The sequence below is a fragment of the Bos mutus genome, chromosome 28, assembly GCF_027580195.1.
Source record: "Bos mutus isolate GX-2022 chromosome 28, NWIPB_WYAK_1.1, whole genome shotgun sequence".
NCBI classification, from domain to species: domain Eukaryota; kingdom Metazoa; phylum Chordata; class Mammalia; order Artiodactyla; family Bovidae; genus Bos; species Bos mutus.
In genome coordinates, this window is record NC_091644.1 from 34438286 (window position 1) to 34450214 (window position 11929).

General features: G+C 42.7%; 1 pseudogene; it reads right to left on the bottom strand.

Annotated features, from left to right (window-relative positions):
* Positions 1 to 1206: 1206 nt before the first annotated feature.
* On the bottom strand, positions 1207 to 8018 carry LOC102285562 (zinc finger protein 551-like; annotated as a pseudogene).
* Between the last annotated feature and the right edge of the window lie 3911 nt (positions 8019 to 11929).

Sequence of the window (11929 nt, forward strand, 5' to 3'; positions counted from 1 at the left end):
AAAAAAAAAAAAAACAAAAAACAACAACAACAAAAAAAAAAACTCTATGTCCAACTTTCTGGAAAGTAAGTTTGGTAATCCTACATTCATTCCACTTTCTCAGGCCCTTTGTAGATCGGTTTTACCTCAAAGATAGTAAAAAGAGTGAGCATTGAAGGACCTTCCACCTGAGCCAACAGGAATGTGACCTGGGTCACAGATACATTTGTGGACTGGATTCTCCTTTTTTATATCTTTATTCTTTTTTACCTGCCTTGCTCTTGGTAGGACCTGGGGGAAATTTTCCCCTCAGCACTGCTGACATCCCCTGTGAACAAGAGAAAATATTTATGCTGCTCTCAGAAGCAGTTATGTTGTCACACCTGACCCCTCCTCAGGGTGATCTAAGTCTCCTGAAACTCATCATAACATCCAGGCCTGAAGTGAGGACAAGAAAGCTCTGCAGTCTTTCACAGAAGGCAATGGGCAGAAATGCAAATTTGGCAAAAACTAGTAAGTTAATTTCTGCCTCTGTATTGATTCCTATGAGGCACAGAAAGTTTGATACCCACATGAAATTTGTACACCTCTTCATGCTTATAGAGCCCAATTCTGTTTATAAAACACACTACATCGTAAATGGAATGTCCAAGATTAAGGAGGTCTTAAACAGTAAAGTCTTGGTTATGGTACACACCAAAGCAATGGTCAGGCAGATATGCCAGCAATCCCTGTAAATTCTTAATTGGTGACTCGGAGACAAGAAAAAGTCATCACAAGTATCTTCATACCAACATGTCCCTGGAAATGGTGGTCCTTCTCTGCATGCTGCCAGATGAACTCCTGACATTCTCTGGGCCAATACTGCATCAGGTCCATGCACAAGCTGTTCTGAAAGGGAAGGAAGACATCCCAAGGATTCAGGCTAATCCTAATTTCCTCCAACAAATGAGAGAACAGAGTGTACCTCCCTGAGCTTTCTAGGGTAGTGACTAATGCATACTTTGGAGACCTGCCAGGTTAGAGAAGAAATGGATATGGTGACAGAAACTGGAAGTGATGTTAATCTATCAAGAGCAGATTAGTGTGAAACACAGTTACACTTATTTCATGTAATTATGAAGAATCTCTTTACTCTTAGTGTTTGGATTTATGAGACAATTAATGTCTCAAAGTTTGGTCCAGTGGCATTACACTGAACAAGGAAACTATACATTCCTTATACATCTAAGGCCTTTTGCCAGTGTGAATTCTCTGGTGCTGAGAGAGGTTAGATTTTTGGCTAAAAGACTTCCCACATTCACTGCATTCATAAGGCCTTCCTCCTGTGTGAACTCTCTGATGAATAATGAGGTGAATTCTTTGGGTAAAGGATTTCCCACAGTCACTACATTCACGAGGCCTTTCTCCTGTATCAACTCTCCAATGTCAAATGAATATTGAGCTATTGGTAAAAGACTTCTCACAGTCACTGCACTTATAAGTTCATTCTCCATTGTGGACCCTCTGATAATAGCCAAGGGCATAGACAAAAGTAAAAGAGTTCTCACATTCACTGCACTCATAAGGCCTTTCTCCAGTGTGAACTCTTTGGTGTTTAAAGAGGTATGAAAATCTGGCTAAAGGATCTCCCACAATCAGTACATTCATAATGCTTTTCTCCAGTGTGAACTCTCTGGTGTTATTCAGTTGGGAACTATCCCTAAAAGATTTCCCACATTCACTTCAGTCAAAAGTCCTTTCTACTCTGTGAACGCTCTGATGACAATGGAGGGCAGAGTTAGAGGTAAAACATTTGCTGCACTCATAAGGCCTTTCTCCCGTGTGAACTCTACAGTGTCAAAGGAGTATTGGTCCATTGGTAAAGGATTTCCCACAGTCACTGCACTCATAAGATTTTTCTCTTGTATGAACTCTTTGAAGATAACAGAGGGCAGAACCAGAGGTAAAAGATTTCCCACATTCACTACATTCAAAAGCCCTTTCTCCAGTGCGAACTCTCTGATGTTGAGATAGGAAAGATTTATGGCTAAAGGATTTCCCACATTCACTGCACTCATAAGGCCTTTCTCCTGTGTGAATTCTTCGGTGTATAGTGAGGTGATTTATTTGGGTAAAAGACTTCCCACAATCAGTACACTCATATGGCCTTTCTCCAGCGTAAATTCTCTGTTGATAATGCAAGCCAGAGCTAGAGGTAAAGACTTCCCACATCCCCGACATTTATGAGTCTTCTCTCCAGTGTGAACTCTCTGATAACAATGGAGGGCAAAGCTAGAAGTAAAAAAATTCCCACATTCACTGCACTCATAAGGCTTTTCTCCTGTATGAACCCTCCAGTATTCAATTACATCAGATTTTCATTTAAAGAATTCTACATTCAGGGCATTCATAACTCATTTTTCCAGTGTGAACTGTCTGTTGCTGAATAAATATGGAGCTATGGCCAGAAGATTGTGCACAATGATAGCACCATGGCAATTTTCTCCAGTGTTACTCCTCTGAGGATAAATGAGAGCAAATTCTTGGCTAAAGGATTTCCCACATTTGCTGCACTTGTACTGCCTTGCCCTAGTATGAATTTTTTGATGTTGAATGAGGGCTGAACTTCCTCTAAAAGATTTGCACAGTCACCACACTCATAAAGCCTGTCACCAGTGTAGACTTTCTGGTGCACAACAAATGAGGATCTATACTTGAATTGCCCCCCACATTTACTGCACACAAAACTCCCTTTCAGTGTAGGCACTCTGGTCCTGAACAAGTGTGTGTTTGGGGCTGAAGACTTTATTGCATTCTCCCCTGGTACAATGACTTTTTTTTGCTTTGTAAAGTTTCCATGCAGTAGGTAACTGTATTTGGCTTCTCCCCAGTGTGACTGACCTGTTGCTTCAGATACTCTGAGGTGGCTCAGAAGTCATCCCCAACTTCCTTGCTGGTTAAAGGTTTCTCTGACACATGGAAATTGGAGCTATGCATAAATGAAGACCTGTCCACACTGATTATGAATGGTTTCTCTTGCATGTGCTGCTCCTGGTGCTGTTGAGGGTCTGCACTGAAATAAAATACTTTTGCACATTCCCTACACTTCAGTTGTTTCTTGCTGTGTTGTGTACCCTGCTGCTCAGGCTTGAGAGACAATGTAAAGCCACAAACTTGACAGACCACAAACTTCACAGGGGTGAGTCTTCTGAGAAGATGAAGGCTTCTTGGAAGTCCTGGACTGTGACACTGCCACAGAAACACTTCGTTCAGAGGAAGCCTCAATTTCTCCTCTCCACTGAAGAAACCCAGTGAGGATATAAGTTCTCCAGCATCACATCATGGTACAGGCATCTCTGAGCCACGTCAAGAATCTTCCATTCCTTCCAGGTGAAGGACAGGGCAATGTTCTCAAAGGTCACACCACCCTAAGGCAGGTCCCTCAGCGCTGCTGCTGCCATCGGACTTTGGCCGGAGGAGGGCTGGAAGCGGCCTGAGGACTCAAGTACTGCAAGGCCTCTCCCAGGCCTAACACGGGTCACCCTGGGCGGTGTTACCAAGTCTCAGATCTGCCTCCGTGCAGCGGAACCAGGCTCTCCTCTCAGACCTTCTTGATGTGGTCACCTCAATCCCGACACAGTGGTCTGGAGTTGGAAAGGACCCAAAGGGCACGAAAAAATCACTGCCACAACGAGGACGCCAGGAGTTCCTTCTGTCGTTAGTATTTTTAACAGCCCCTGAAGGAGCACTAAATATCAAGTTGGTGAAATGCAGTTCATTCTTCTTTTTTTTGTTTTTTTCTGAGTATAATTTCTTTACATTGGTGTATTTATGCTGTACAATAAACTGTATCAGCTATGAAAGTGAAAGTGTTATTCATTCAGTTGTGTCCAACTCTTTGCTACCCCATGGACTGTAGCCCATCAGGCTCCTCTGTCCATGGAATTCTCCAGGCGAGAATACTAGAGTGGGTAGCCTTTCCCTTCTCCAGAGGATCTTCCCAACCCAGGGACTGATCCCAGGTCTCCTTCATTTCATGCAGATTCTTTATTGTCTGAGCCACGAGGGAAGCCCAAATCAGCTGTATGTATGTATGTGTGTGTGTATATATATATGTACATATATATATCTCCCTCCCTCTCAGACCTCCCTGCCTCCCCCTCCATCTCAGCCCTCTAGGTCATCACAGAGCACTGAGCTGAGCTCCCTGTGCTATACAGCAAGTTCCCACTAGCTATCTATTTTACACATAGTAGTGTATTTATGTCAATCCTAATCTCCCAATTCATCACACCCTCCTGTTCTTGTGTCACATGTCTGTTCTGTAAGTCTGTGTCCTACCTATCTGACAAATATGTTCATCTGTATCATTTTTTCTAGATTCCACATATATAGTTCATTCTTAAGTAAAATACTGATGGAACAAAAAGAAAATGTCAACTGTTCCTCCTATTTTTCAATACTGTTTCAAATTTATGCTGTCTTTTACTTGTGGTGTTTTTATTAACTATTCTCCACATCCCTGGGTGGCACACAGAAACGTAAGTCTGACAGAGACAGATCCTTGCCCTTAGTATTATGAATGACCAGTTAAAATCCAGTTATTTAAGTATCTTTACTAGCCTATGAGAGGGCTTTGCTGGTGGCTTGGACAGCAAAGAATCCACCTGCAAAGGAGATCTGGGTTCGAACCCTGGGTTGTGAAGATCTCCTGGAGAAGGGAATGGCTACCTACTCCAGTATTCTTGCCTGGAGAATCCCATGGACAAAGGAGTCTGGCGAGCTACTGTACATGGGATTGTAAAGAGTCAGACACAACTGAGCAACTAACACTTCTCAGTTTCACTAGCCCATGAAGTCTTCCCTAATGAAACCTAGCTTGTAAGTATACATATAGGAAGTACTGGTTACAATCTACTGATATTAGTCATTTCTCCCAATAAGGGATGTGCGTACCTAGGTACACCCTCAGTTATGTATTATGAATGTTTTGTGAAAGTGGCTCTTCTCTAAACCCCTCTAGTCACTCATCCTGTGACACTGTCTTTTCTCATGAACTTTCATCTTACTGGGCATTATTTGCTAATCGTCTATCAAGTCAAATATATTCCAGGAATGACACTGCAGCATAAATTGAGGTGTAAGTGGGCGATCTTATAACTACTGTCTTTGATTATGAGAGAGTCATTTCCTAGGCAGGTTGATAAGAAGGCTAGGGGACCCCAAGGAGAGAGGGGTCTGGAGTTCTCAAGGAGGAAGGAAGAACAAACTTTTTTTTCCCTTCTACATTCTTTAGGATTACATAACAATAATGTATCCTGCTTGAGGACAGTCTCTGGAAAAAATCTTCTGGCTAATCCTGTTATCTTAAAATGTAAATTATGGGAGTAGGTCTAGTGAGGTCTTTACAACCTCCAGACACTCTTCTGATTCACTGTAATAACTAATTAGAGAGTATATAACTCCATTGCTAACACTGGAAAGGGGGTACTCTTTCTGCCCCCTTCTGATGCCTATGTCAGAAGCTTTCTCTATCTCCTTTATACTTTAATAAAACTTTATTACATAAAAGCTCTGAGTGATTAAGCCTCGTCTCTGGCCCCGGATTGAATTCTTCTCCTCCGGACGCCAAGAATCCTGGCGTCTTTTTGTGGTTCTGCAAAAACTTTTCATCCTGGGGGCTCATCCGGGATTCTTCAGGACAAGGTAAGGATGCTTGGAGCTCTAGTTCTTTGTTCTCCTAGCGAACATGTTTTCTGTTGTACTTTACTAACTCTACAGTGTGCTGAGAGTGAATGAATGAAATGCCCTGCATGAAGCAAGTGAGGAACCCTGCTCTGCGGTTCCGGGGTGACCTCATATGGCTTATGGCCGAAACCTGTCGGGGGTTTATACCGACTTGCCAATGCCAAAAGGTACCCAGTGTCTCCTTTGGGGACCAACCAGAAATGGGCAAAGCATGTGGACCAAACTCTCCTTTCTCAGTCTCTTTGACCACTTTGTAATTCCTTGGAAATAAGAAGTACTAACCTAATCTATCAGATCATACACTTTCAAGGGACTTGTGATCTATGCTGTTACTGTGTACTATTACCTAGATCCTAAGCTTGGATTGGTAGTCAGGAGGCGCCTAGCCTCGCTAGGCATGGTAAGTTTGGAAGCTAGATGGAGCTCTAGCTCCAAGAGCATCTCTGAGGTTAAAGGTTACTCAGATTGGAACTACAAGGGATTTTTTTTTCCTTTGGTAACGCTGGCTTTTAGTGGACCAGAGGAGACTCTTATACTGGTGTGGTGATGCTTGGAAGGAACATCTCAGTTTTATGTTCGTATTGGTCTTATTGTGGTCAGGAATATACTCAGGGTTGTGCACAGGCACTCAGGTGATTAATGTTTCCCCCATCGGTTTAGCCTTGGAGGCATTCTGGAAAGTTACTCTGATTGCAACCCAGGTGGCATCAGAGGCAAGCAAGATTTTAATGGTGAGGAGCTGGACGTCAGTCAGGGATGCCATCAGGCCTACCCCTGGTGCATCTCCACCCCATCTCGGTGATAGAACCTGGAGGGATGAGTGGGTCACCTGCATTGGTAAGGGACAGACTAAGTCCAACCAGAAAAGAAAAGCTTTGGTGTAAAGTCTGTCTACACCCCCATCTAGAATAGGGAGGGACGCCTCTAGTAGAAAGAGGGTACTGGTCCGTTTTTTTCTCACTTACAGATGGGAGCTAACAATTCCAGCCTCATTCCTTTGAACTGTATCCTGAAAAACGCATAGATTTGATCCCCAGGGCTTAAAGAAGACACACCTGGTCTTCCTATGTGATACTGCATGGCCGTGGTACCCACTGGAGGACGGCAAACAGTGGCTATTTGGAGGGTCTCTTAAGTATAATACTGTTATACAATTACACCGGTTCTGTAGAAAATAAGGAAAATGCGTAGAAGTAGCATATGTGTTGCCCTTTTTCTTTCTGAGAAATACGCCAGACTTATGTCCTAAGGGTATAGATTTGGGTGTGACTCCTTCAGCTCCCTCCTGTCCTCCTACTTTGCTAGATGAGAAGGAGGATAGGAGACAAAGAGAAAAAGGAAAGCAGGTTTCTCCAATCTATCCCTGGGATCATATGCACAGAGCAGCCAGAAAGACTGAGAAACAGCCACACAAGCTGTTGCCTCTTCATGAAGCACCCACCGGGAGAAATAATCAGTCTATGAGAGTTAATAAGCCTTTTTCTTATCAAGAAATACAAAAAATCAAGGAAGATCTGGGAGACTATTTAGAGGACCCAGAAAAATATATTAGAGCTTTTAAAGGTGTTACTCTGCTTTATGACCTTACTTGGAAGGATGTGATGTATATCTTGGGACAAATGCTGACTCAAAAAGTCGAGTTTTGGGGAAAGCAATTGCTTATGGAGATGAATGGTTTGGTAATCAGTAGGGAAGAGGGAGGACGAGATAACTGCCCTCCCCAATGGGAATCAGGCGGTCCCAAGTACAGAACCAGACTGGGACTACAACACAGCTAAAGGAAGATGAGATCAGAGTCATTTTGTCAGGTGTATTCTTAAAGGACTCAGGCAGGCGCATGCTAAGCCTTTAAACTATGGCAAATTGGCAAACATAGAACAGGAGGAGAAGGAAGCGCCTGGTAAATTCCTAGATAGACAGAGAAGCCCTTCGCAGATTCACTGAAATTGATCTGGAAAGTGAAGAGGGAAAAGTGATCTTAAAAGATAGATTTCTCACTCAGTCAGCTCCAGATATCTGCTGCAAGCTATTAAAATGGGCATATGGACCAAATCAGTCTTTAGATAATCTGTTACAACTGGCTCAGACAGTTTATTATGGTAGGGAATATGAGGAAAGGAAAGAAAGGCAGAAAAAGACAAAGGAACAGGCGGAAGCCTTCACAATGGCTATGAGAACCGTTCTTAAACAGCCTGAGAAAAATGCCCAGAGGGACCCAGGTGAAAAGGGATGGGCTTGCTATTACTGTGGAAAGGAGGGGCACATCAAGTGAGATTACCCTCAGACATCCAAGCTGCCCCCAGCTCCATGTCCGGTCTGCAAAGGACCACACTGTAAGAGAGACTGCCCCCAGAGGCATAGGTTTCAGTGGTCGGACTCTCAAGACAAACAGAACTGAAGGTGCCCAGGGGTCCCCACACAAGCTCCTGTCCTAATTACACCTGAGGAACCCCGGGTATTAATAACTGTGGGGGGCCAATCCATCAATTTCCTTTTAGACACTGGGCAACTTACTCTTTGCTTACTGAAGCCCCTGGCCCACTTTCTTCCCAATCTGCTTCCGTAATAGGACTGTCTGAACGAGCCAAAAGGTATTGTTTCTATAAGTTGTGACTGGGACTCTGTGCTATTTTCATACGAGTTTCTGATTGTGTCAGTCTCCCTCACCCCTTTTGGAGAGGGATATACTGAGCAAAGTCCATGCCTCAGTTTTCATAAATATGGAGCCTTCCCTTTATCTCCCTTTAATTGAACAAAATGTAAATCCTAGAGTATGAACTGATGGAAAATCTGTGGGTCGAGCAAAAAATGCTATTCCTATAGTTGTCAAGCTCAAAGACCTGCACTTATTTCCACATAAGAAGCAGTATCCACTGAAACCTGAGATTAAGGAAGGGTTAAAACCCATCATCAAAAATTTAAAGGAACAGGGACTATTAATTCCCTGTAACAGTCCATGCAACACTCCTATTTCGGGTATAAAGAAATCAAATGGTAAATGGAGATTAATTCAAGATTTATGAATAATAAATGAGGCCATAGTTCCTTTACACCCCGTGGTGCCTAATCGTTACATGCTATTGTCTGAAATTCCTGAACAAGCCAAATATTTCTCTGTAATTGATTTAAAAGATGCCTTTTATTCAGTGCCTTTGGCAGAGGAAAGTAAATTTCTATTTGCCTTTGAGGACCCGACACAACCAGCTTCTCAGTTAACCTGGACATTTTGCCCCAGCGATTTCGTGACAGTTCTCACTTATTTGGACAAAGTTTGTCATGGGATCTACAAAACTTTAATAGCTCCAAAGCAGTGGTGTTACCGTATGTAGATGATATTTTGCTCTGTGCTGAGACAGAGGAAGCTTGTTCAAGAGCCTCAGAAGACTTCTTAAACTTTCTGGCAGGCTGCGGTTACAAGGCATCAAGAGAAAAGGCTCAGCTTTGTCAACAATCTGTTAGATATCTGGGCCTAATCATATCAGAAGGGACTAGGGCCATAGGCCCTAGAGAATTAAACCTAAACTAAATCATCCCCTACCTATGACTTTAAGACAATTGAGAGGACTTTTGGGAATCATAGGCTACTGTCGTATTTGGATTCCGGGTTACAGGGAAATTGCCTGGCCTCATTATAAACTTATAGCTGAAACTCAGCAGGCCCAAACCAAAAAACTGGTTTGGTCTCCAGATACTCAAAAGACTTTTAAGGTTCTTCATACTGCTCTCCTGCAAGCTCCAGCTCTAAGCTTGCCCACAGGGTCAGAATTTAATTTATTTGTCACTGAAAGAAAAGGTGTGGCCTTGGGAGTTTTGGCACAACCCTGAGGGCCTCACCAGCAACCTATTGCTTATCTAAGCAGAGAATTAGATGTAATTTCACATGGGTGGCCCCACTGCCTAAGAGTAATTGGGGCAGTGGCTTTATTAACACCTGAAGCTTTAAAAATAATTAATGGATGAAACCTTATTGTACTGACTTCTCATGCTGTGAGTGGAATCTTAAATTCTAAGGTTAATATTTGGATGACAGACAATAGGCTTCTTAAATATCAGTCATTGTTGTTAGAAAGACCAGTAACTAAGCTTAAAGTTTGTGGAAATTTAAATCCTGCCACTTTCCTTCCTGAGAAGGAAAATGAAACACCTGATCATGATTGTTCCCACTTCCTAACTTTAAACTATGCAGGATACTGGATGCTTGGGGCTAGTGCACTGGGACGACCCAGAGGGATGGTATGGGGAGGGAGGAGGGAGGAGGGTTCAGGATGGGGAACACATGTATACCTGTGGCGGATTCATTTTGATATTTGGGAAAACTAATACAATTATGTAAAGTTTAAAAATAAAATAAAATTAGAAAAAAAAATAAACTATGCAGCTTGGGAAGATCTAATGGATACCCCATTAGACAATCCTGACATGGAAATATTTACCGATGGCAGTTCTTTTGTTCAGGATGGAAAGCATAAAGCAGGTTATGCCGTGGTGACTGCTGAACAGGTTTTAGAAGCAAAATCTCTCCCCCAGGGAATCAGTGCTCAGTTAGCAGAGCTTATGGCTCTGACCTGAGCTCTAGAGTTAAGCAAAGGGCAGCGGGTAAATATCTACACTAATTCTAAGTATGCTTATTTGACTTTACATGCTCATGCTGCAATATGGAAAGAAAGACAGTTCAAAACAGCAACAGGAGCACCTAATAAACATTTCAGAAAGATCAAGAGACTTTTAACTGCTATATATTGTCCTAAAGAAGTAGCTGTTATGCATTGCAAAGGACACAACAGAGATGGGAGTAAAGTAGCTGAAGGTAATCAGCTGGCTGACTGTCAAGCCAGAAAAGCGGCACTTTATGAAACCCCTTCACTACAGAAGCCTTTGATCTGGACAGGTCCTGTGGGACAGGGAAAACCACAATATACTGAGGAAGAATTAGAAAGATATGGGAAATGATAAAGGATGGTTACAGTCCAAAGATGGGTGATTAATAATTCCTGAAAATTCTCAATGAAAAATTCTTAAGGGTTTACACCAGAGTTTTCATTTGGGTGCAGAGAGTACTTACCAGATGGCTTTTCATTTGTTTGAAGGTAAAAATGTAATGAAAACTTTAAAGAACATTATCAAAAGGTGTGAGGTTTGTCAGAAAAATAACCCAAAGAATGAAAAGCTAGCAGAATCTGGATTACAACGAAGTGGAAAGTATCCTGAAGAGGACTGGGAAATTGATTTTACTCATATGCCAAAAGCTAATGGGTATTCTTGCTTACAAGTTTGGATGGATACTTTTACTAGATGAATTGAGGCTTTTCCCTGTCGTAGTGAACAGGCTAAGGAGGTTATAAAGATTTTAATCCATGAAATTATCCCCACGTTTGGGCTGGCACAGAGCCTTCAGAGTGACAATGGCTCCGCCTTTAAAGCTGCTGTAACTCAGGGGGTGTCTAAAGCTCTAGGACTAGAATATCACTTACACTGTTCCTGGAGACCCCAATCCTCAGGAAAGGTTGGAAAAGGTAATGACATTATCAAAAGACATCTGCGCAAATTAACTCAAGAGACCCAGGACAATTGGACTAAAGTCCTACCCATAACTTTAATGAGGGCTCGAACTGCCCCCAAAAAAGAGGGACTGTCCCCCTTTGAATGTATTTATGGACGACCTTTCTTATGCACAGACATTGTTATAGAACCTAAAGCCTTGGAATTAACTAATTATGTAACTCAGCTCTCAGCTTTGCAACAGGCATTAACAGAACTCCAGGAGACGACTCCTGATCCAGCCTCTGAGTCAAGCAAGCCTCTATTTGAGCCAGAAACCGAGGTCCTCATAAAACATTGGGGTCTGGGGGTCCACCTCTTGAGGCCCTCTGGGAAGGCCCTTACCAAGTTATTCTTTCTTCTCCCATAGCTGTCAAAGTGCCAGAAATTGATTCATGGATACATCGCACTCGAGTTAAGAGGTGGCACCCTGACCAGAACTAAGTGACTTAATTTTGTCTTTATTTTCTATGCTCTGACTTTGTACTTTTCACATGGGCCTGATAATCTATGTGAGCCCACTTCTGCTGACTCCAAAAAATCATGAGTCTGCCGTTTGATCCTCAAGACAATGCCTTCCTGTCCTGGGCTCACTCCTACGCTGAATTCCACAATCAGTCTAACTACTGGGTCTATGGAGCACTCCCCTCTTCATCAGTGGAAGACTTCCCATGGTGGACAT